This window comes from Canis lupus, chromosome 2 (assembly GCF_048164855.1).
Source record: "Canis lupus baileyi chromosome 2, mCanLup2.hap1, whole genome shotgun sequence".
Lineage (NCBI taxonomy): Eukaryota > Metazoa > Chordata > Mammalia > Carnivora > Canidae > Canis > Canis lupus.
This window is the reverse complement of record NC_132839.1, coordinates 67,081,449-67,105,978: the sequence shown is the minus strand read 5'-3', so window position 1 is coordinate 67,105,978 and position 24,530 is coordinate 67,081,449. Positions and strand designations below refer to the sequence as shown.

Sequence of the window (24,530 nt, the reverse complement as noted above, 5' to 3'; positions counted from 1 at the left end):
ACTGATAATGAGGCCAATATAAACACAGACAGTATGTCAACTTTACTCAAACAAAAGTTGTTTTTAAAAATATATACATGTTTGTTTTCAACAAAAATGGCAGCTAATGTTGCCACTAATAATCCAATATGCATAGAACCGGAAAATAATTTCTTCACTCTTTCCTTAAATGATGTGCTTTCCTATTATTATAAAATTTACAATAGTCAACAATGACTCTAAAAAAATAAATACATAAACAAAGATGACATATAAAATAAATGCTGTTGACCTAAACTTGAGCTATCTAGGTGAAGCCATACCACTATACTTTTCAGTCATTTTACCTCAAAAATTCTCTTTATGGCTTAGTTGTTCTGAATATATGTTGTCCTTCATAGCACAATAAGGAAAAGTCGTTAAAACATTCATCACACACCAGACCCTTTAGATGAACCTAACCTACTAATAAAAGCATCCCATGAGCAATTCAGAAAATCTTACCCTCAGGACTTGATCCCACCTCTGGATCCTTGTCAGACTTTGCCTAACCAACCTTTCCATAATGCTATTCTTTGCTCTACTTCCTGCATACCCTCACTTCAATCTTATCTTCTTGATTGTTGACCACAGAATTTAATACCCTAGGAATCTCTACCTGTAGTAACTCACTTGGGCTTTTGCCTCTTTGAGATGACATTGAGCAATTCCCCTTGGGTACAGGGTCACTGTTTGAGGAGGACCAGGACTATCTTTTAACTCCTTCATGCTCTGTTTTCTCCATATGAAGCTCTATTTGCTCCATAAACTCTATTTTCTCACCTATATTATAATTTTATTTCATGGATGGATACACTGACAACAGGGCTCAAAGTCTCTTTTGCTGGCTCCAGACTCCAATGTCCATATATATCAGATTCATCCATCTAGGTGTCTGTCACACTAGGACATCTCCTCAGTTGCAAACCAGAACCTTCATCCTTCTCTCAAAGTTCGCCCTTCTCTCCCCTATGTAACTAGGAGTGTCTAGTCACCTAAGTGAGACATGACATATTCATCTCCAGCTTCTCCTGTCCAGTGCCCCTATACTCAAATGGTTACTAAAACTTGTCACTTTTTTCTTAATTGTGTCTAATCCACTTCTTCATTTCAATTCTTATTGCCCTACTTGGGATCTTTATTGCTTCCTAATTGAACTTCCACTTCACTGCCCTCTAATTCATCTACAATTCTACCACCAGAATTCTATTTTTTTAAGTAAATTAATCATGCCACTTCTCTACCTGAAAATATACACTTAACCATTACCTAGTAGATGAAGTTCAAATTCCTAAATCTGATAGTCTCTATGCTCTGCAATCAGACTCCAACTTACATCTCTAATGATGTAGGTCACTCCTCTTAAAGTACAATATTACCTGACCAAACCAAACTACTAGTCATTGCCATAAAGTGACATAAACTTTCAGAGTCATCTTTGCCTGAACTTTCCTTCCTCAATTCCTTGCCTATCTGAATTGTATCTATCAATATCCATCAAATGCCATGGTTGAACACCGTCTCCTCTGTCAAGGCTCTCTCCACCATCCTTACAAATGGAAATAAGTCCAGTCTCATTTTCAGTACAACAGCCTTTTCTTCACACCTATACTGTAGCTTTCTGCACATTATGTTATCATTCATTGCATACCTGTTAACCTCTTTAATTAAAATGTACTCTCTAAGGGTATTGGAGTCATGTATTTTATCCTATTGGTACTCCTAATGTCTACCAACTTGCACTGCATAAAGAGGCAACTCAATAACTATTAAATAAAGGAATACATGAATGAACTCATGGATACTGAAGGAAATCTTTTGTAATTAGAAACATCAGTGTTAGATTCACGTGCATCTAATCCAAAACTCTCAGTTAATATTGAAGCAAATAGAGATCCAGAATGGCAGAGCCTATTAAGAAAAGGCTCTCACAGTTTGCTGGGAGCAGAGGAACAGGATTAGAGTGCGGGTGCTCTAAATCCTGGTATGGCCCTTTCCATTCAGCTTATTTTTCTCTATACCTCTAAGCTTCCCTCCTCCCCAAATTATGATGCTAACCTTTAAGAAACTTATTTAAAAAACACATACACAATACTGATTCATATTTGTCAGTATGTAATAGGAAAATTTGGTGATTCAAGCATTTGTCTGGGATTCAGGACAACTGTGTCCTCATGTCAGATTCTAGCCCTAAGAGTGCTACTAATAAACCATGAGATGTTGGAAAAGGTGTATCAGAAGAGAAGTATCCCTCATTGACCAATTTCTCACTATAAAGTGAGCTTCATGAGGTTTTTATGCTATTCATCTATGCATCCTCAGTACCTAGAATAATACCCAGTGGCAGAGTAAACTCTTAAGAAAATATTTAGTAAATAGAATAAATAAATGAATGGATTATTATATGCTGGGAATTGCTCTTGGTGCTTTATATGCTTCACTTTATTTAATTCTTATGGCCACCCTATAAAATAGGCCTTATTTGCTATATTTTGAAAGTGAGAACATCAAAGAATAGAGGGTAAAGATGGTACTGGAATACTCAAAATTATTCAATGTTAAAGCAAATGTTAACCCCAGGTGTGTTCAACCAAAAAGGTCTTACTATTCTTTTCCTATCTGTGAAATCAGAAGTCAGAAAAGTTTAATATGATCCAGCAATCCCACTTATAGGCATATATCTGAAAGGGATGAGATCACTACTGCAAAGAGATATCTGCACTCTCATATTTATTGCAGTAATATTCATAATAGTCAAGATATAGATACAATCCAATAGTACATAACAGATGAATGGACAAATAAAATGTCGTATATACATATCACACACACACACACACACACACACAGTGGAATATTACTCAGCCATAAAAGAGAAATCCTTCCATTTACCATATGGATGGACTTTGATGGCATTATGCTAAGTGAAATAAGTTAAAGAAAGGCAAATACCACATATATATATATATGGAAAAGAAAACTATATCTGGAAAAGAAAACATCGAACTCATAGAAACAGAGAGTAGTATGGTGGCTGTCAGGGATACAGGGGTAAGGGAAATGGGGAAATGTTAATCAAAGGGTACAAACTTTTAGTTATAAGATGAACAAATTCCAAAGATATAATGTGCAACATGGTGACTATGGTTAACAATAATGTATTGTATACTCAGAAACTGCTATGAGGGTATAGCTTTAAAGTTCTCACCATAAAAATAACAATAAAATGATAATTATGTGAGATGAAGGATGTGTTAACTAACCTTATAGCAGGAAACATCTCCCAATATATGTATGTATCAAATCATCACACTATATACCTTGAGCTTACACAATGTTATTTATCAATTATATCTCAATAAAGCTGGGGGGGGCGGGAAACAGATACATTTAGATACAGAGCAGCTCCTAGACTTATAACAGACACAGATACTCAATTGCCCTTGGGTAGATACCTCTCAACTCATAGACAACTGTAAGACACAAACAAGAACATAACAGGAATGACAGGCAGGCAGATTCAAGCACATTTAGACCTAAAGGAGTGTTGGGGAAAAAAGTTAGAAAGTAAAGACAAAGGAAAACAAATGAATTAAGTAAATACACACACACAAACATATACATACTTAGATCTATTCATTGAAAGGAGAAATACATTCCTTCTTTGTAGATCAAAAGACACAGTTGGTTAGATATTTATAATTACACCACGTATTACTTAGTTTGTTCATAAAATTGTCATTGACATACTTAGAAATTTTAAGGATGAGGAAAATAAGGGAAGATTTCTGGGAATAAAGCTAAGGGTTTTTAAAAGAATTTTTATATTATTTTCCCCCAGATATAACCTAAAGTCCTTAAGAAATGTTTTCAAAATAATCCAAAATTTATTATTTTTCCTTCTGGGCTTTCACATCTCCAGGATGAGATTACCACCAAGGTCTAATCAAGCAATAAAAATTTTATGGTTGTAATAAAGTGCAGAATGGAATATCAAGAACCAAAAGTGTATGCTTCAGAGACCAAGTATGAAGAAAAGTCAAGAAGGAAAAAGATAATTATTGCCTGAAGTCATCAAGGCAGGCCTCATAGAGGACATGGGACATGAGCCATATCATTATGGTAGATATCTGGGTGAGTTTTTTGTTTTCCTTTCTTTTTGCCTGTCCAGTGTCCATTTCCTAATTCTTTTTCTTTTAGAATATTTTCTCAATTCTACTTTATCCATTTCAATAGAATTGGGACTAACCCCACTTGGTACCATCAATCCATGGGCAGGCTCTGGCGTTGGGTTTGGTAATAAGTATTACATAGGATTGTTAAGGATGTATAATATATTTAGATCAATATGGTAAAACATGAGGCTCTTGCTAAAATGCACTAGAAAGAAAAATTCTCTTTCTACTGAAGTTAACTTGGTAGGATAAAATCTGGAGCTCCAAATAATCATCTTGGTAAATTATGGGAGAAACTTCAAGATGGAAACCCAAAATACAGATTCTGGGCAAAGTTTCATGAGTTGTCAGATCCATTCATTCCTGAAGGAACTAGATGTCCCCATGGACTTTTCATTTATATTATTCACAAATTCCTTTAACAGTTCAAGACAATTTGAGGTATTTCAGTTCCTTGTGACCAAAAGAGTCCTTACTAATACACGTGCAGATGTGAATTGGATTAGAATAGGTGGAGATAAGTGGTGAGGGCATTCTAAGTGAACTGCTGTCCATCATGAACGAAGGCCAGGTATAGGAGCAGAGGTGCAATGGGGAGAACACTGGAGGTATATATTGGGACATGATGGAAGATAAATGTTTCTGTTGGTCAGTTGTGACTAACAGATGGAAGACCTTATGCCACGGATGTCAGGGAATCATTGAAGATTTCTGAGCACTAGTCATAGTGATGAGATTAATTTATACCTCTATAGCATGGTACAGCATTTAGAGTGATTATTGAAGCATTATCTTATTTAATGGTATTTTGAAGGCATTAATATTATACCTATTTTAAAGGCAGGGAAATGCTTTTTTCTAGAGCCACCAGTAGCTTTATAATAGTGCTTCTGAATTGGCTTTCTGACATTGAATTGTAATCCAAATTTTGTAACTCTGTGGGAGAGAGGACTGTTTCTGATTCTTTCTTTTGAGATGAGGTTTTCCTTCTAGTCATTTTGCTCAGTGCAGAGTGGCCAAAAACAAGTTGTATTGGGAAAAGGAGAAAAAGAGAGGAGAGAAAGAAGGAAAGAAAAGAGAAAAAGAAAAAAGAAAAAAAGGAAGAAAAAAAGAAAGAAAGAGAAGAAAAAGAGAAAGAAAAATAAAGAAAGGGAAAAAAAGGGTGGGGGAAGCAAACAGACATCAAAAAGCAAAAAAAAAAAAAAAAAAAACACGGGGGAGTATCTTCTGATTCTGTATACTTTAAGTCCCTTGACTTCCCCTGGAACTTCTCCATCTAGCTGGTCTTCTGGGGGAGGGGCCTGTTATGAAATGGGCAAAAGACATGAACAGAAATCTCACAGAGGGAGACATAGACATGGTCAACACGCACATGAGAAAATGCTCTGCATCACTGGCCATCAGGGAAATACAAATCAAAACCACAATGAGATACCACCTCACACCAGTGAGAATGGGGAGAATTAACAAGACAGGAAACCACAAATGCTGAAGAGGATGCGGAGAAAAGGGAACCCTCTTACACTGTTGGTGGGAATGTGAACTGGTGCAGCCACTGTGGAAAACTGTGTGGAGGTTCCTCAAAGAGTTAAAAATAGACCTGCCCTACGACCCAGCAATTGCACTGCTGGGGATTTACCCCAAAGATACAGATGCAGTGAAACGCCGGGACACCTGCACCCCGATGTTTCTAGCAGCAATGGCCACAATAGCCAAACTGTGGAAGGAGCCTCGGTGTCCATCGAAAGATGAATGGATAAAGAAGATGTGGTCTATGTATACAATGGAATATTCCTCAGCCATTAGAAATGACAAATACCCACCATTTGCTTCAATGTGGATGGAACTGGAGGGTATTATGCTGAGTGAAATAAGTCAATCGGAGAAGGACAAACATTATATGGTCTCATTCATTTGGGGAATATAAATAATAGTGAAAGGGAATAGAAGGGAAGGGAGAAGAAATGGGTAGGAAATATCAGAAAGGGAGACAGAACATAAAGACTCCTAACTCTGGGAAACGAACTAGGGGTGGTGGAAGGGGAGGAGGGCGGGGGGTGGGGGTGAATGGGTGACGGGCACTGAGGGGGGCACTTGACGGGATGAGCACTGGGTGTTGTTCTGTATGTTGGCAAATTGAACACACAAAAAAATAAATTTATTATTAAAAAAATAAAAATAAAAAAATAAAGGCAGGGAAATGAGAATTTAGAGAGGTGATATCAAATATATATCATATCCTACCTCTGCTGCCTAAACGTTTCAACAGTTTCTCATTGTTTTTAGAATAATTCAAATTTCTTACCAGAGACTACAAGTTCCTGCATGATATGATCCCTCACTCTCTACCTTTATCTCATTCCCTGCCTTTTATACACTCTCTGAATTGTTCGCTGCACTCCAAGATACTGTGTTGTCTTCCATTTCTTCAAAAGCACCAAGTTATTTAAGACTCAGATCCTTAACACATGCTGTTTCTCTGCCTGGATGAATACATTAATAGTAGACACATATATAGTTTTAAACTTTGCAGTAGCCACATTAAATTAAAATAAAAGTAAGCAATGAAATTAATTTGAACAATGCATTATAATCCAACTATCTAAAATGCTTCAACATGCAATCAGTATAATAATTATGAAACAGATTTGTATTCTTTTTCTCAAAATATTAAAATTTGATGGTATTTTATACAATTTTTTATGTCAATCTGAGTTAGCCAAATTTTAAGTGCTCAAACTAGGAATATGTGGATGGTGATTACCATTTTGGACAGTTCAGGTTAAAAGTATTCATTATGACTAAATTTAGATTGGACTAAATGTCTTATTTATTTCCTAGACACCAGTGCATGGGATTGAGCAGGAAGACTAGAGCAAACATACAAGGAATAAAAGAATTACATTCAGCCTGTGCATCTCTTCAATATCCTCATACTTATAAATCTCTTAAAATCTTGTCTATCACAAACAAGAACTCAAAATGTGTGAACTATTTTTATTATTATCATTATTATTAATACCAGGGACAGACTGGGGGCTCAGGTCTCCTGACCTTCAGCCAAATGTCCCTTCCAGAATCCCAAGGGGCCTCTCATGTTAGCAATACATTTATGCTAAGAATACAATGTCATGGGTAGCCACCAGAATTATACAAACTTACACATTGGATTCCTGGTGCTGTAAGGTCTGAGATATTCCAAATCACTTGTTTGCAGAACAAAGGACTAAAAACAAAATTATTTCACTTTCCTGGATTGACCTTTAAATCCATCCATGGTGCCTCACCTATGCAGCCCTCACTGCTAAGCACCCTGATGTTCTTGTTAAAGATGCAAGGTCTAACTTGTGAACAGGAATCCCTGGATGGATGAAAGTCAGCATTGGAAGGCCAAGCTTTTTTTTAATGAATGTATGCTCATCAATGAAAAGACCTAATGAAGCCACATTTTAGCTACATTCCCACTAATGAATCAAATGAGAAAAGGGAAAGCTAAAAATACTTCATAACTATCTTTTTGTAACATCCTCAGAAATGACAAGTGGAAAAAAATGAGTTTTCTTAAAACAAGGACAACTTGGGGACAGCCATAGTAACCAAATCAAAGCCACATTATTACATAGAAGGGAGAGGATAATAGTGAATGGTTAAGTACCTAATTAAGTCTATTTCCTAGACATGAATCCCCAAGATACGTTTGTTTTTCCTACTCACTAAATATTTTTAAAGGTTACTTAGTCTCTCAGGAAACCTGTCCTCATACTAATAATTTACTAAAAGACAGGGACAGACACAAATGCTCATGACTAATGTGACAGAATCATAGGACACTCATTCGCACCCCCTATGCAGATAATATGCAAAATCCAAACTCTCTTACTTTTGAGAAGCAAACACAAAGGGGGTTAAGTGTGTGGTAGATCAGAGGGCTGTTGTCAACAGCAAAAAAAAAAAAAAAGTGATTTTATTTATTAATTTATTGCAATGTAATTGCTCATCTATCATGGGCCAGGTACTGTGCTAGATCCTGAGGATAGAAGACAAATATTATCTTGCTTTCATGGAAAGTTTTGTGGAGGGGAAAATAACCTTATCAGATACTTACATAATAATAAACTTAATAATTTAAACTTAATAAATATCCAAGACCTATACTCAGTATTTAATATATATGATCCCAATTAATCTTCTTAGTGGAAATGAATATCAATTTACAACAAAGGTAAGTACTACAAAGGAGAGGAGCATGGTTATGACAATATGTAATGACATGCTTCAATTTGAGAGATCAGGAAATGACAAATGAGCACTACAATTCTGATAAAGGTTCAGCAGCGAACTTTCTAGGGGAAAAAGAATGATGTGGAGTGTTTGCCCACTTCCGTAGTATAAATACTTCCACTGGGCTTTCTGTTAAACCACCAATGTAATGTCACCAAAGGGGAATTAGGAATAGAGGTGTACAATCAGCCCCCTGAAATAGGCAGATACAATCTAGCTCCATTATATCTGTGTAATAAGTTAAGATCTGTTTCTAGATGACAGGCAGCAATTTGAATGGGCCCATAGCTCTACTGTTGCCAATGAGTGTATGCATCAGTTTGTTACACAGGATCACAGGTGGAAATGAGGGTGTCCTGAGAAAGATTACAAAGGATTTAGCCAGGCACAAACACACACCTAGAATCTACCTAGAGAATGAATAGATGCCTTGCCTACACAAATAAATTATAAATGTTCATAAGCAATTACATATTTTTGATGATTTATAATATATAATTAAAGGCTTTGATAAGTTTACCATATCTTTGTTTATAGAGTACTTTATCAATAAGGAAATATGACTAATTTAATCCAGAGAATGAGACATTGATGCTACGTCTTGAAAATGAGTGAGAGTTTTCTCAGCTATGAAAGGGAGATAAGGACATTTCAGAGAAGGACCCTATTTATAGCTGACTCAGGATGGCCCATGGTGTGGGTAAATAGAATATGATCTTCTTGGGGAAGACAGTGAAGTGAGGGCTATTGACTGGGGCTAGATGCAAAGGGTTTGGTGATTGTGCTAGGTAGTATGGCCATCCCTCTGCCTATATCTGACCTTCCATGAAGACTAGCTTCTCGGTTGGCCATTTGAAGCATTTTGCTCTTGGTTTTAGACACTGAGATCCTCTCTGTGAACATTCTTTTTTTCAAAAAAATTATTTAAATTCAATTTGCCAACATATACTATAACACTCAGTGCTCATCTCATCAAACTACTTTTAAAATTCTTCACAAAGGAAAATGGGGATCGGTAAAGTAAATGAGACAAACAGTAGAACTGAGCAGTGTATGAGAATATACTGTATTCATAACTCTAAGTGATTAGTAATTCTAAATATTGTGCTAGTAATTCATCCCACTTTTTTGTATTTTTGAAGTTTTTCATAATAAAACCTCTTTTTAAAATCTAAAAATAGAAAAATAAAGTGTCAGTTGTGTCATAGTTAGATATGTAGACAACATACAAATAAAACTAATTTCCATGAGGACCCAAGAATTTTGCAGAAGAGTTGGGAGAAGAATAGATTTGTGCACGGAGTTCACAGCAAAGAAAAAATAAAAAAATAAGTCACTAAGTAGATCTAGTTTTTTGTCTGTTTTGCTTTGTTATTCAGTTGGTATTTTCTTGAGAATGAATGGGAGAACAAATTGTCCAATCCTTAAGCATAAGATACTTCATCATGTGAAAAATAGCACTGTAGAATTCTGCCTTTGTGGAAATGACTTTACCTGGAAACACCTGGGGTCCCTGTATAGTAGGGATATTCAGAGATATCTCTGCTTTTTGTCTGAACTCTTATGAGAAGTTTTAGTTTCTAAGAAATGTGGCCTCTTAGAATCACAAAAAAGCTTGACACCTGTTGACCCAATAGTCTTCACACTGTGCCCCAGGGAGCTCCAGAGAATCCATAAAGGAGCCTTGTTCATTCAAAGGTATTTATGAGTACCCACTGTTCTGATCTGGGAACTTAGTAACAAAATGAATGTGATTCTGGCCCTGCCCTAGAATGGAAAGTGATGGGTTCTCAGTGTTTAGTTGTTAACTATCTACCATAAGATTTACTTTATGAGTTAGTGGTCCATTGTAAGATTTATTTTATTTATTTTTTTTTGTAAGATTTATTTTAAAGAAAGAGCTTTGATAAAAATGAGTCAACACTATTTAAAAATAACAAGTATACTCTAATCCCTTTTTTTAAGATGGAAAAAGTTATAGTTCAAAGACAGAAACCAGACTGCCCAAGTTTTCATTCCACTATTGGCAGGGCAAGGACCAGAATGCAATGCTGCTGATTCCCAAGTAATTGCTTGTCCCACTTCCCGTATTCTTCTCTTTCTTCCCTTAGCAGACTGACCTAAGGGAAGCTTGCAGATTTGGAGTGAGAAGTTTGACATCTGAAATACAGAGAATTAATTCCATTTTTCTGGCACTTGGCATTCATAAAATGAGGATACATAAAATGAGGATACATGGAGAATCGAATCAGCTAAAATATTTTGTAAACAATCTATATATAAGTTTTAAAATACTGTACAGATGTCAATAACTATAGTTTAATACCCTAAGTCTTTTCATTGATACTTCTCAAAACAAAATAATTGAATGATGGAGTAATAACAGCATAATGAAAAGAAAATAAGATGTGCTATTTGGTCAAACTAAAGTTGAAAGAAAATAAATAAATAAACAATACCTGGGTTGCAACCTGGCCTTCTTAGATGATATCATTTAGGGGTTGAGGCTTGAGCTCTAGAAAGACAGATTCCAGAGTGGTGTCATTATTTGAAATATAAAATGGTGATGAAACAACAAAGCCTATTTCATCATGCTACTCATTGAGATGATACTTTTAAAGCATTTATTAGTGTCTAGGACATAGTAGGTGTTGAATAATTATCAACTATTATCTTTTACTCTAAAATATTGAAAATAATTCCTACCTTATAGGATATTCATTAGGATTAAATGAACTAAAGTTAATTGCACATCCATTAAGTGACTGATGTATATAAGATATTGAAAATATGTTCTTTCCCTTTCTTTTCCTTTCTCCTGATATGTGAAATCAGATGCAACAATTATAGTTTCTGGAAAACTATAAAGGGCATGTCACAAGTCCATTTCTCTTAGTCAGTGGCTAGACAATTTTAACATATGCCATAATCTTCTTGAGATTTATTAAAGAAAAAAAAAACATCTTTGATCACACCTCCTATGGAGACGGAGCCCAGAAATCTTATTTTTAACAAACACCCCAATACAAGTAATGTAAATGATGAGTTAACACTTCCTGAGTGGTCTAAGCCCTTGTTACTCAAAGTGTGGTCTTTGTTCCAACAACAACTGTATCACCCAGAGATTTGTTAGAAATACAGAATCTCAGCCCTATTCCTAACTTGTTGAATCTTCCACATTTTAACAAGATCCCCAGGTGGTTCCTATACATGTCATAGTTGAGACATGTTGGTCAAAGCTCTGTCCTCTGGTCAATTAGGTAAGTCATGATCACCTGGATCTCATTATCTTTTCCTCTGAGAAAATCTCTTCATCCCATTTCATCATAAATGTCATCTTTATGAAAGACTGGTAGAAAAATATGGGCGTATTAAGATATTTCAACATTTCTGCTGAGTTAATATCAGAAATTTTATTCATTATATTGTCTAATGCCTTTCATTTAAAAGACTATATGATAAGTTAATTTTACAAGAAAAATGTCACTTCTAAAATCTCTCTCCTGGTGATTTTTTTTTATTTTAAAAAATGGGAGTGACAAATGATTAGGATTTTTTTCCATTGGCTGCTATCTTAAAATGAAATTTGGTATTCAATGATATTAATTCTATTAGCCTAGGTTTGGAGTATGTTAATTATTCTTTCCATTGGGATAGTTCCAGCTTTTCTACTGCTCTTTTAAAGATTTGTTTTAAAGATTATACATAGGTATAATTTAGGTACTTATAAAATATGCAGACTTATGCATGTCTGCATATTTTCACACCCTTACAACCACCACCCAGAATAAGACATTGATTATTTTCATACTCCCCTATGCTTGTACCCCTTCCCAATCAATAGCTCTCAACTTCAACTCTGTCACTTGACTTCTGTTACATTGATTAGTTTTGGCCTTCCTTGAGCTTCATATAAATAAGATCATAGAATACCTAATTTTCTGTGTCTAACTTCTCTTACTTAATATAATGTCTTTGAAATCCATCTACCTCATTGCACTTATCAGTAGTTTGTCCTTTATATTGCTGTGTAATATTCCATTGTAAAATGGAATGTTAAGTACATCACAAATTTTTTATCTATGTTTCTGTCGATGGTCATATGAGTTGTTTCTAGCTTGATAATATTATAAATAAAGCTAATTGTGAGCATTTGTATATAATTATTTTGGTGGATATGTGTATAGTCTAATGGGTGCATATCTAGAATGAATTGCTTCTTTAGTAGTCTTCTGTGTACATGAGGAAATCCTTTCTGGATATATGGAGAATATACATCAGTATTGGAAATAAATTTTTAAAATAACAAGAAGGAAGAAGCACAGAGAACAAAGAAACAACAACAGCATTTCAAGATTAATGATATACTATAGTAGAGGAGAGAATACTTGTTAAGGAATATAGAACCCTGGAACAACTCTAGACAAGTCATTTCTTTCTGGAATTTTGTTATTTATTCATTCAAAAGATTGGTTGGTAGAATAGATGTCTTCAAGGATTCTTTCCACCTTGATACTCTAGGAATTTAGCATGAAAATGTTTAAGTGAATTATCTGGCAATTTGAAAAGGAAATACATTAGAGTCCTTTCTGATTAATAAGCTATGAGAGAGAAGACTTCTAGAATTTTTCCTTCAAATGTTGAAATTGTTTCTCATGCCAGGCCTATTTTGTTGAGCTGACTGATCAGAGCTTATGTATTCATTGGGCTACACTTACTGGAGCATGAGGCCACTGTACCTTTTAATGCAGGAACCTACATTGCCCATCTCTTTCTCATTTTGTCTTCTGCTGCAAAAAATCTCAGTTCTAAGGTAGGCTTGTCTTCCTTCTTAGCCTACTTCTTCCCACCCCCATGTCCAGTTGGGTAAATACATTCAGGGAGCTTTGTGCCCATTTACATGTTCCTTCACCCACAGGCATCCTTCAGCCCATGGGTCTCAATATCTAAACTTGGGGAAGATAAGACACTTCACTTCCTCTTTTATTTATTAACTCTTAACTCAAAATTATCAGGTATTTATATATTAATGGATGCTAAATTCTTGGCTATTAACAAAGCATTTTTCTTCTGATTTTTTTTTCTTTTGCTGCCTTATGTGTATCATTCTCTTAGTAAAGCACCTCAGTGGGGAAAAGGATGAAAGGATGTAGGGTTGCTCAGATTCCCTCAAGGACTTCAGAAACAGGATATTGAGAGATCATAGAAATCCTATACCCAGAGCAGTCAAATGTGCCAAGAAAAGTGAGTTGTTAAAACAAGGAGCCATAGGGAGAATCCTGGCACTGATTATGGCTTCCAGGGAGATAAGCTTCATAAACATTCAAACCACAAACTCCATAGCCACAGATCAGGAGGGTAGCTCAGCCTTGGATGTCAATGGAAATAAAGGTGCTAAAGAGAGAGGAGCTCTGGGAACCACATCTTGTTTCTAGACTCACCAGCTGAAAGACCTGAACATATTATGGAGCATTGATCAGGCATCTGTCACAAGCCTCACCTGAGCTTCTCTTCTTATATGACACATTTATCTGCCCCAGTAGCTTTTAATATAAGGTTTTAAATCCCACTCCACATGTGGAAAAAAAAACATTCAGAATGATTAAGATACCTGCCTTAGCAAGCACAGTTAGTATATGGTGAAATCAACTTTAGACCTTGTCTGACTACAAAGCCCATGACATCTTTGTCATGACCAGCTAGCTCCATCTATCATTCTACAAATGAAGACATTGCAGTCCAAGAAGCCTATGCAAGTTGTCAGAGTCAGGATGAGAATCTGGGATTTTTGACTCACTATTGGGTCAGCTCCAGTCCTACTGCTCTGTCTTATTAATGCCAAAACAAAGCAAAGCCCCATGTGGTTTTCAAGACATTTTCTGAAATGTCATGAAGAGATTGTTTTGTCATCTCTTTTTTACAAACTCGAGTACTGAAGTCATAGTGTCTTGATTTGAAGACTAGCTCTGTCATTTGAAGTGTTACATTAGCAGGTTACTTTTTCCTCTGCTTTAGTGTTTTCATTTATAAAATGGAAAAAATGCAATGCCTTCTTAAGGTGTGTTAAGACTAAATGAGACAATACATGTAATTAGTTTAAAGTTGCAGTGGGTATATAAGCACCATATCACAAGTAGCAGCTATTATGATTTCTGTTCTATTTCTGATGCATTAGTAGGCAAGGTGTTTCTACTGGATGGTCAGAGGCTTGGGAACTAGAAGGGTGATTATTTGTCCCATGATATTCACAAGTTTACACAGGTACACTTCCTTAGGAACTTGGATTAGATCACTATCTTAGACTGGAGCAAAGAGCCAGGGTATGTCTCACCCTCATAATTTTCCAATAGATTTTAATTCATTACAATCCGCTAGATAGTAATGACCTGAGTTGGGTTCCAAGACCCAAGAGATGAAAAGGACAGAGTGCTCTCTCATGTTCAGCCAATCAAATGTCCCTCAACAAATGAAGATAGTGTTGAGGAAGAGGTGAGACCTAATCTGTTTGCTCATATAGACTCCTCAGAAAGCCCCCAAAGACCACCAGCAAACCTCTTTGCTTCAGAACCTGATGAATACTTGAGCTGAAAATCCAGCCTGGGACATTGAGAACAAGACTGAGGGACAGGGAGAGAATTACTTGCCTCTGAGCAAGGCTTTTTTCTGGGCCTTTGATCCCTCATTCATAAAATGAGTAGATTTGTTAGTGTCACTAAGCACTAAAGAGGAAATATATTTAGTTCTTGCTTAGCAGAACATGTACCAAAATTGGAACAATACAGAGAAAATTAGGATGGACCCTGAGCAAGCATGACACACGAATTTGTGAAGCATTCTATATTTTCAACTGAAAAATAAAATTCATACAGAAATAAAAAGAAGATCCAGCAACTGCATACTAAATAATAATAATGATGATCATCATCATCATAATAATGATATTATCCTTTAAAGTGAAAACAAAAAGATCCATAAAATGTTTTCTGCTCATAAAAAAAACTCATAAAAAAGTGTTTTCTGAATCAGAAATAGGTGAACTTGTTCCAGAACTATTTAAAAAATATTCCATATGAAAACTGAAAGTCGTGGTGCCTGGGGGGCTCAGTCACTGAAGCATCTGCCTTTGGCTCAGGTCATGATCCCAGGGTCCTGGGATAGAACTCCACATGGCTCCCTGCTCAGTGGGGAGTCTGCTTCTCCCTCTCCTATTGCAGCTCCCCCTGCTTGTGCTTGCTCTCTCTCTGTCAAATGAATGAATGAATGAATGAATGAATGAATGAATGAATAAATAAATAAATAAACAAACCAACCAACCAACCAACCTGAAAGTGTAGCACTGTTACATCGAGGAGTTAAATAGACAGCTTTAACCCCAGAAAAGTACCTGTTTCCCACCCCAACCAGAACTACAGAGCTGCAGTGAGTGTCTGAGTCCAGAGCCTGTGGTCTCAGAGAGCTGAATACAAGAGACAGTCAGTAGCTCTGGCTACAGCCACAAGAAAGAAAATAGAAATCAGTCCTTGAACTACCAGGAAAGCACTTTACTAATCACCCCCCAAAATGTGTGAACTTTCAGGGATCCTGAAGGGAAAGGAAAGAAAGTCAAAGGATTGGATTCATAGTAATTCTTGGGTGTAAGCTCCAATGCAAATGTGCCTTTTCCTGGGGCATCTGAACCTTTGGCTCAGGTCCTGAACCCAGGGTCCTGAGATGGAGTTCCACATCAGGATCCCTGCAGAGAGCCTGCTTCTCCCTCTGCCTAGGTCTCTGTCTCTCTCTGTGTCTCTCATGAATAAATAAATATAATATTTAAAAAAAATACAAAAGTGCCTTTTCCTTACTGTTGTGTTATCGTCCTTCTCCTAGCATGTATAACTTGGGGAAGCAAGCCTAGATATGTGTGTGCATGTGCATGTATATACTTCCCCTGGAGAATGACAAATGAGCTAAAATTATAGTAATACCAAAGATTAAAAGATACACTTGACGGGGATCCCTAGGTGGCTCAGGGGTTTGGTGTCTGCCTTCAGCCCAGCGCATGATCCTGGAGACCCTGGATAGAGTCCCACATCGGGCTCCCTGCATGGAGCCTGTTTCTTCCTCTGCTTGTGTCTCTGCCTCTCTCTCTCTCTCATTCTCTCTCTCTCTGTGTGTGTGTGTGTGTGTGTGTATGTGTGTGTGTGTGTCTCATGAATAAATAAATAAAATCTTAAAAAAAAGATGTACTTGCTATAGGAAGTAGGAATGGATGTGAGTGAAATGGGGAAAGACTTTATAAGAGAATCACTTTGACTTACAAACACCATCAGAACAGGGACTGGGTTGATCTAATCTGTTGTTGTATCTTCAACATCTAGCACAATGGCATGTAGCAGGCAGTCAGTAAATATCAATTGAAAGGGCAGATTAATGAAAAGGGAAAGAAGAACATTCTAGACACAGGAACATAGGATGTAAGACATCACCATTGTTCTGTCCAGAGTCTACCTAACAAAGATGAGAATTAATTACCTAAGACAGGGTGGGATTATCTGCTTTTTTATAGCAAGCATGGGCCCAAACCTTTGCAAAAGTGAAGTTATTGATTGGAGGATGTGACAGGACCTTTTATTTCCTATCTCACTTGTGACTTACCACCCAGTCCCTGATGAGCTTCCTCCTCAGGGAAAGGAACAGTCTTGATGGGTAGACCACAAGAGATGAGGAAGAAAGAGAGGGAGTGCTCCTCCCAAGTATTGCAGGTGCAAGAGAACAGTGACCTTTCTCCTAAGGATCATCAAGTGTGAAGGCCAGTGGCCAGTGGCTGCTAGTATATTTCCAGGGAAAATAGCCTCTTTTTGGAGAGTAGGAACAAGCAAGGGCATAGTGAATCAAGGGAAACATTTACTTCCAATATGAATCAAAGCAGAAACATGAAAGCAAGAAAGCTATCTTATTGTCTTAAGTTGAGCAAAGGTACAGGTAAAAGGAAAATAAAATAGTTCTGCATGATGGAGCCCAGGGTATTGTGAATGGGCATTGCTGATGTGAGGTAGGTAGAGACCAGACCATGTCATGCTGAGAGTTCTGAAGATCAAAAGATGCCAAGGCAATTTTATAAGATGGAGAGTGGCAGGATCCTATTTGACACTGGAAAGCAAAGTCTCATTCAGATTCTTAATGTGTGGAAGATTCTGAAAATGGCTACAAAGTCTTCCAATTCCTGCATACATATCTCTTTAATCAAGAGGCAGAGTAAATTTTCACCCTTCCTTCTTTGAATATGAATTTGGGCTTTTGCTTGCTTTGACCACTAGCTCATTAATAAGCATGACATAAACAAGGTTGAAAGTTCTTGCACATTAGGACTTTCTCTCTCTCACCATACTCAGAATCCTGAGATGATGACCTGAGATGACCTAAGATGACCATGGACCTGAACCCAAACTAGTTTGCTAAAGTAGGAGAGGTCAAGTGGAGAAGACTGAGGCACCAGAGTGCACAGCCTACAACAGTCAGGCATTATGGGTGTGACCATCCTAGATCATCCAGCTACTGGACAAGGCATTAGCTGACCACAGGTCTATGGGAAAGCCCAGAAGGGATCAGAAGTTACTCAGACCAGAAAAGCCACCCAGCCAACTAACAAAATAGATGGAAGAAGAAGAAGAAGAAGAAGAAGAAGAAGAAGAAGAAGAAGAAGAAGAAGAAGGAGAAGAAAAGAAGAAAGAAGAAGAAGAAGAAGAAGAAGAAGAAGAAGAAGAAGAAGAAGAAGAAGAAGAAGAAGAAGAAGAAAGAGGAAGAGGAGGAGGAAGAGAAGGGGGAGGAGAAGAAGAAGGAGGAAGAGGAGAAGAAGGAGAAAAAGGAAAGAAAGATCATTGCTGTAAGGCACTAAGTAATAATAGCTAACTGGTATAGAATGTGACCTGAATGTCAACTCCTCTGTATTCATACTAATATAGTATTGAACAGTAATCTACAAATAGAAAAACTACAAAAATATTCCAGAAAACAACCTCAGTATATATAAAAATGTAATATATGTCAAAGGTGGTATTTTAAGACAATGGAAAAATGATAAATTATTTAGTAGTTCTAACACAGTTGATTATCTTCCTAAAGAAAAATAAGGTTGGATATCTATCTCATGCTAAATATAAGAAAAAAGTCAATGGATAAACTATTTAAATGTGAAAAACAAAATTAAAGGACAAAAGCACACAGCAACCTAGGGTTTGGAGAGACCTCAATAAACACAGAAAACCCAGAAGCACTTAAAAGAATATAGACACAAATGGCCATAGAAATGGGAGAAAAGATACTATAAAGTCAATAAAATGGGAAGAATGAGGGGGAGGGGTAGCAATACAGTTGACAGATAAAGAAGTAGTATCTATAACATGGAGTTATCACATATTATCAAAAAAATAAAATAGTAAAGTCTACATACATGTAAGTTGTAGAAGAGAAAATTCAAATGGACAACAAATATATGAAAAGATGCTCGAGTTCACTGGTAGATGAGAAAGAGCAAAGTATTACCTTATATATCTATTTCCTGTCAAAGTTTAAAAGGTACAATAACACTGACTACTGACAACAATGGAGGAATATACTCACATGCATCACTTGTAGACACGTTACTTATTACAACCATTTTGGAAAGAAACCTGAAAACATCTATTCAAAATAAAAATACACCTTTGACCTAGGAATCTCTTTCAACCCAGAAGTCTCACTCTCCGGAACCTACCCTAGAAATAAAAGGAACTGAATGTAAGAGTGTTTATTCCAGCATTGTTTCACAGGGGGAAAAAAATCAGAAACAAGGCATATCCACCAGGAGAATGAGATTAAATAAATCTTACTGCATCTACATTTTTCATGGACTACTGACCAGTCATTAAAATGAATTTGAGCAATAAAGGTTAACTTGCGAGATTTCTATTTACTGACAAGTCGAAAAAATAAGATATAGAAAACATATGGGAGATATAATTCAGTTTTTTTCTAAAGCAAACAAGGAACTCCTTAATCCCTTAATTTATATATTTATAAGTGAATAGATATCTATATATTTTAAATGTTTATAAAGGTTGGAGAAATTATGCATAAAAAGATGCATTTTTTTTTTTTACCATGGGGAGAGTAGATAAGGTAAATGTGTGGCAAGAAAAACAGCAGAAATTGAAAATAAAAATAGGAGAATGAGAGGAAAGATGACAGTAGAATAACATACATAGTATAATCCCACTTGTGTAAAATGTCAATTTAGAACAAAGATTATATGTATTATATATATAATTTCTATATAATGTTATGGAATATAATATATAATTAAATACATTATTAATTATAAATATGTGTGAGTGTATGTTATATTATATATCATAAAATTTAGATTCTGATTTAAACCAGAATGAAAATAATGAAGGAATAAGAAGTGATTGACTCTGGATATACACTGAAAGAGAGACAAAGGGATTTGCTGAACAATTTGGTAAGGATTTTATCCTTGGAAAGAAGGAGAGGACATATGCACAGCTATAAGATTTTTGGGACCTGAGTCAATGGAATGATGAGATTTCCATAAACTAAGATGGGACAGAGCACAAATAGAGTCTGTTTTGAAGAGAGTATTAGAGTTCTGTGTGAGAATGCTAAATTTTATAATACATGCAAAGAGTGATGATGAAGACATAATAGGATATGCAAGTCTGATATTCAGGCAAAGACCCAGACTGGAGATATAAATTTGGGAGTCAGCAACCTAGAGACTTGCAATGGCTTGGGACTGCATGGTATCTCCAAGAGAACAATGAGTTGGAGAAGAGGTCTAAGGATTAAACTCTGGATGAAAATAGCCATGATGTATGTTATATATATTATATATATGAATTATATATATATTATATATATGAATTATATATATTATATATATGTGTATATATATATATGAATGATAGATTTGTTTTAAAGAACAAGTTTCAAAGTAATGTGTATAGTATGATTCTGTTTGGTTTAAAATGAGTCTAAACACTTTTTTATTTTATTTTATTTTATTTTATTTTATTTTATTTTATTTTACACTTATTTTATATACATGTATCAGAACAGTGGGAAAAACAGAAGGGTGTATATGAGCTTATTGACTGACACTGGCTGCCTCAGAAGCATGGAAATGCAGGTATTACTGTGGAGGGGATCATTAGGCCATTATATAGCTTTGTTTCTGTCCTTAATTTTTACCTACTATAACAGGTGATTGTAATTTGTTTTTTTTATTTTATTTTTTAAAGAATTTATTTATTTATTCATGAGAGATTGAGAGAGAGAGAGAGAGAGAGGCAGAGACACAGGCAGAAGGAGAAGCAGTCTCCATGCAGGGAGCCCAATGTGGGACTCGATCCCGGGTCTCCAGGATCAGGCCCTGGGCTGAAGGCAGTGCTAAACTGCTGAGCCACCCAGACTGCCTCAGTGATTATAATTTATAAACCTCAGATGAAGAAAAAAGTTTTCTTCCCACCAAAATAGTAATTTCTGATTTCTCTTTAGGTAGGAGGAACAATAACCCAAGTTCTTTACAAAGCCCTGTGCAAACATTCAGGCCAAACAGGATGAGTAGAAAGGCTTCTCTGCTCTGCAATTACATGACATATTAGCCAGAGATTCCAAGGAAGGAAGCTGGCATTGAAAGCTTGCCTTGAGCCAGAGCACAGCTTCAGGAAAAGGTTCAGCTAATCTTCTTTGGCTGTGGTTAACTGAGAAGAGCAGCATCTTCTGAAAGCTCTGAGATGGAAATGGGGAAAACATTTATATAAACAGGAAGGATCAAAGGGAAAACATAAGAAGGGAACAGCAGCAAGAGAAGGGCCCCATGTGCTGTATTGGAACTGGAGGAAGGATCTACATTTTTATTGGCTTCAGGAGCAGTTACTGAGTTAGAAACAGATGTTGACTGTACAATATATTAAATGACAGCATTGGATCTGGACTCACACTGACTTTATTCCACCCCCAGCTCTGTCAATTCATTTTCTCACCTACGGCAAAGCATCCATACATTTCCATATCTCAGTCAACTCATTTGAAAATGGTGTGATGATGATGATGATGATGATGATGATGATGATAGTAATAGTAAAAATAATAATATCCTTGCTTCAATAGCGTGTTCTGATTAAATAAGGCAATCCTTATAAAATACCTAACCTAATGCCTGGTATATAACAAGCATATAATAAATGTTTACCTTATCATCATCATCTCAGTATAATCAATTTAATTAGTTCTGTGGATTGAATTGCATTCACCATAAAATGCATTTTCATATCCTAAAATCCAGCACCCATTAATATGACCTTATTTGGAAATAGGATCTTTGACATAATCAAGTAGGGTGAAGTCATAACGGATTACGATGAGCCCTAATTCAATGATTGGTGTCATAAGAAGATAGTTTGGCCCCAGAGGCACAGGAAGAATGACATGGAAAGAGAAGACAGAGATCAGAGTGGTGCAACTAGAAACCAAAGAATACCAGGGACTGTCAGCAATCACCAGAACCTGGGAGAGAGGCATGGAATACTCTCCTTCAGAGCCTCCAGGAGAAATTGTCCATGTCAACACTTTGATTTCAGACTTCTAACTTCCAGAACTATGAAACAATAATTTCTGCTGTTTAAGTCACCAAGTTTGTATTAATTTGTTTTGGTAGCCACAGGAAATTAATACAGTTAAAGATATGGAAGCAATTGTTGAACTTTGCTAGCAGTAGCCCCAACACCACAGAAACCACATTAGTCTGGGGATTTATTAGTCTCATGAATTTGTACCTGTTGATTGATTATGGAACATAAAATGGAATATCCCTTCATCTGTTCAGTGGAACCTCAGATAGCTTACGGATTTCATAATAGGTCAGAGAAGGAAGAGACAGCCATGGAAAATAAACTTTTCAGTCATGGTAGGTATTAAATAAATATCTGTAGAACCAAATGGACTGAATTGAATACCAATGTAGAACAGGGTCTTGTTGGGAATCCCTGAATAACTATTAAAAAATAAAGCTAAAAGGTGTTTTTTTTTTCAGAAAACATAACAAAAATGATAGATATCAATCATTATACTTACTATGTGCCATTCATTATTCTAAACATTTTGCATTTACTAACCTATTTAATTCATATTACAACCTTATTTAATAGAAAAAAAGATCAATGATACCATACTTTTTTTTACTTGTAGTGAAAAGTATTATGGAAATGAACCTAATTAACCTTGTATAATTTAAGAATGTGCCTAAAATATACAATAAATGCAGACTACCAATGATTCATGTTCCCTTTCTATGCTATAGAGTTGTTGCTGGGAAGTCATTGCCAAACCAGGGATTATGCTTTCCAATCCCCTTGTATTTACTCTATGTGGGGTCCTGTTACGTATGGCCAACATGAGCAGAAATGGTATGTGTTAATTCCAGGACAAGGAATTCAAATACATGGCAAACATTCATCATGTCCTCTCTTTCCACTGCAATGGAGGCCCAGTGATGAGTATGGTGGCTTTGAAAGCTGCAAGAAGCCAGCATCCCTGAGGTGTTCATTGGAAACAAGGTACCCAGGAGGTCTGCTTCACTGGGAATATCAATATTTCTAAGCTACCCTCAGATTCTTTATTATAGCATGCAGCTCACCTTGCTTAACATTATTATTATCATCATTAGAATTATTATCACATAACTTTTCACTTTTAAGAGAAAAGAATGAACACTTGAAACTCCACTGTTATACTGAAGTCATTCCAATCAAAGAAACTTTTTAGCCTGGGAACTCATTACAATCTTTCTGATATCTGAAGTTTAGGTCAAGAGAAAAATCTTGATGCATTTGTCCATTTTCTTTCCAGGCTTCTTCCAAACAACAAAGTAAAGAGCGTATTTCCTTGAAGTGCTTGGAAATAATACTTTTGTCAAAGATTGCTGGTTTTCAGATTGTGATTCTCAGCTATGGGTAAAGTGGCAGCTAGACCTAGCTGATCAACCTCACCAAGCCCTTGTATCTGGGCAACGAATGTGTCATAAGCAATTTGGGAACATGTTCACATCACTGAGTGGCCAAGCAGATGAAAAACTTATTCTTTTCAGGAAGCAATGTAACTTTACAATTTGTAGTGTTCTCTGGAAAGAAAACAGAAATGAATAATTACAGTATTGGGTATCATTTTGAAAAAGTCAATCTCTTCTTCTAATCTTACCTGATCAAAACTGGTAAAAGGACATTTCCTTAATATTTCACCACTCCATTTTCCCCAGGGTAATATATTGGTTGTTATTTGATTTCTTCCCCTAAATCTATAAGCTTATCTTTATAGGCTCAGGATTTGCATCCAAGCCAAGGTTGTTGGAGCATTGCAAAATTTGTTGTAAGCACTCCATAAAAGATGTTCCTTTTCCTTTTTTATCACTGATCATCCATTGTCACAACTACTCAACTCTGCCATTGTAGCATGAATGAAGTTACAGGCAATATGCAAATAAATAGGCATAGTTGTGTTGTAATAAAACTTTATTTACAAAATAAGCATTTCAAACAACATTTCAAAGACAGGGAAAACCAAGTACAAAAACATCCATGACATTGATGTGAGTGACATATGCAGGGGCAAAAAGGGCAGTTGATGAGAAGTTAATGAACAAGGAGGATAGCCATATGAGAAGAAGTCCAAGAAGGAGGGATCAAATTGGGCAAAACACATGGGGCAACAATTTAGCTTTAAGTCTGCATGCTTCTGATGTGCAGTGAGGAAAAGAAACAAATCACGACAAATCACTAAACATTTCACTTGAGAAATAAGGTTGCCCATGGTAGGAAGTAGGGAAAGTTTGGAGAAGAGTACTCAAAAATTCTATTTTGGACAACACATGATTTCAAAGACATTTTCCCTGCAAAAAGTTGGAATGATAATTAGCAATTCATCTGTCCAGTCTTAAACTCTCATTCTTATAATTCTATACCACAATTTGGTATCCTGGGAAAAAGGGTAAAATTTAATATAGACAGAATCAGATTGAAATGA

The 24,530-nt window shown here is 36.1% G+C and overlaps 1 non-coding gene across 1 annotated transcript; it reads left to right on the top strand.

Annotated features, from left to right (window-relative positions):
* Window positions 1–15,213: 15,213 nt before the first annotated feature.
* Window positions 15,214–15,319, top strand: LOC140624134 (U6 spliceosomal RNA). Its single transcript, XR_012023664.1, has one exon. It is a non-coding gene; the product is annotated as a U6 spliceosomal RNA (small nuclear RNA).
* The last annotated feature ends 9,211 nt before the right edge of the window (window positions 15,320–24,530 follow it).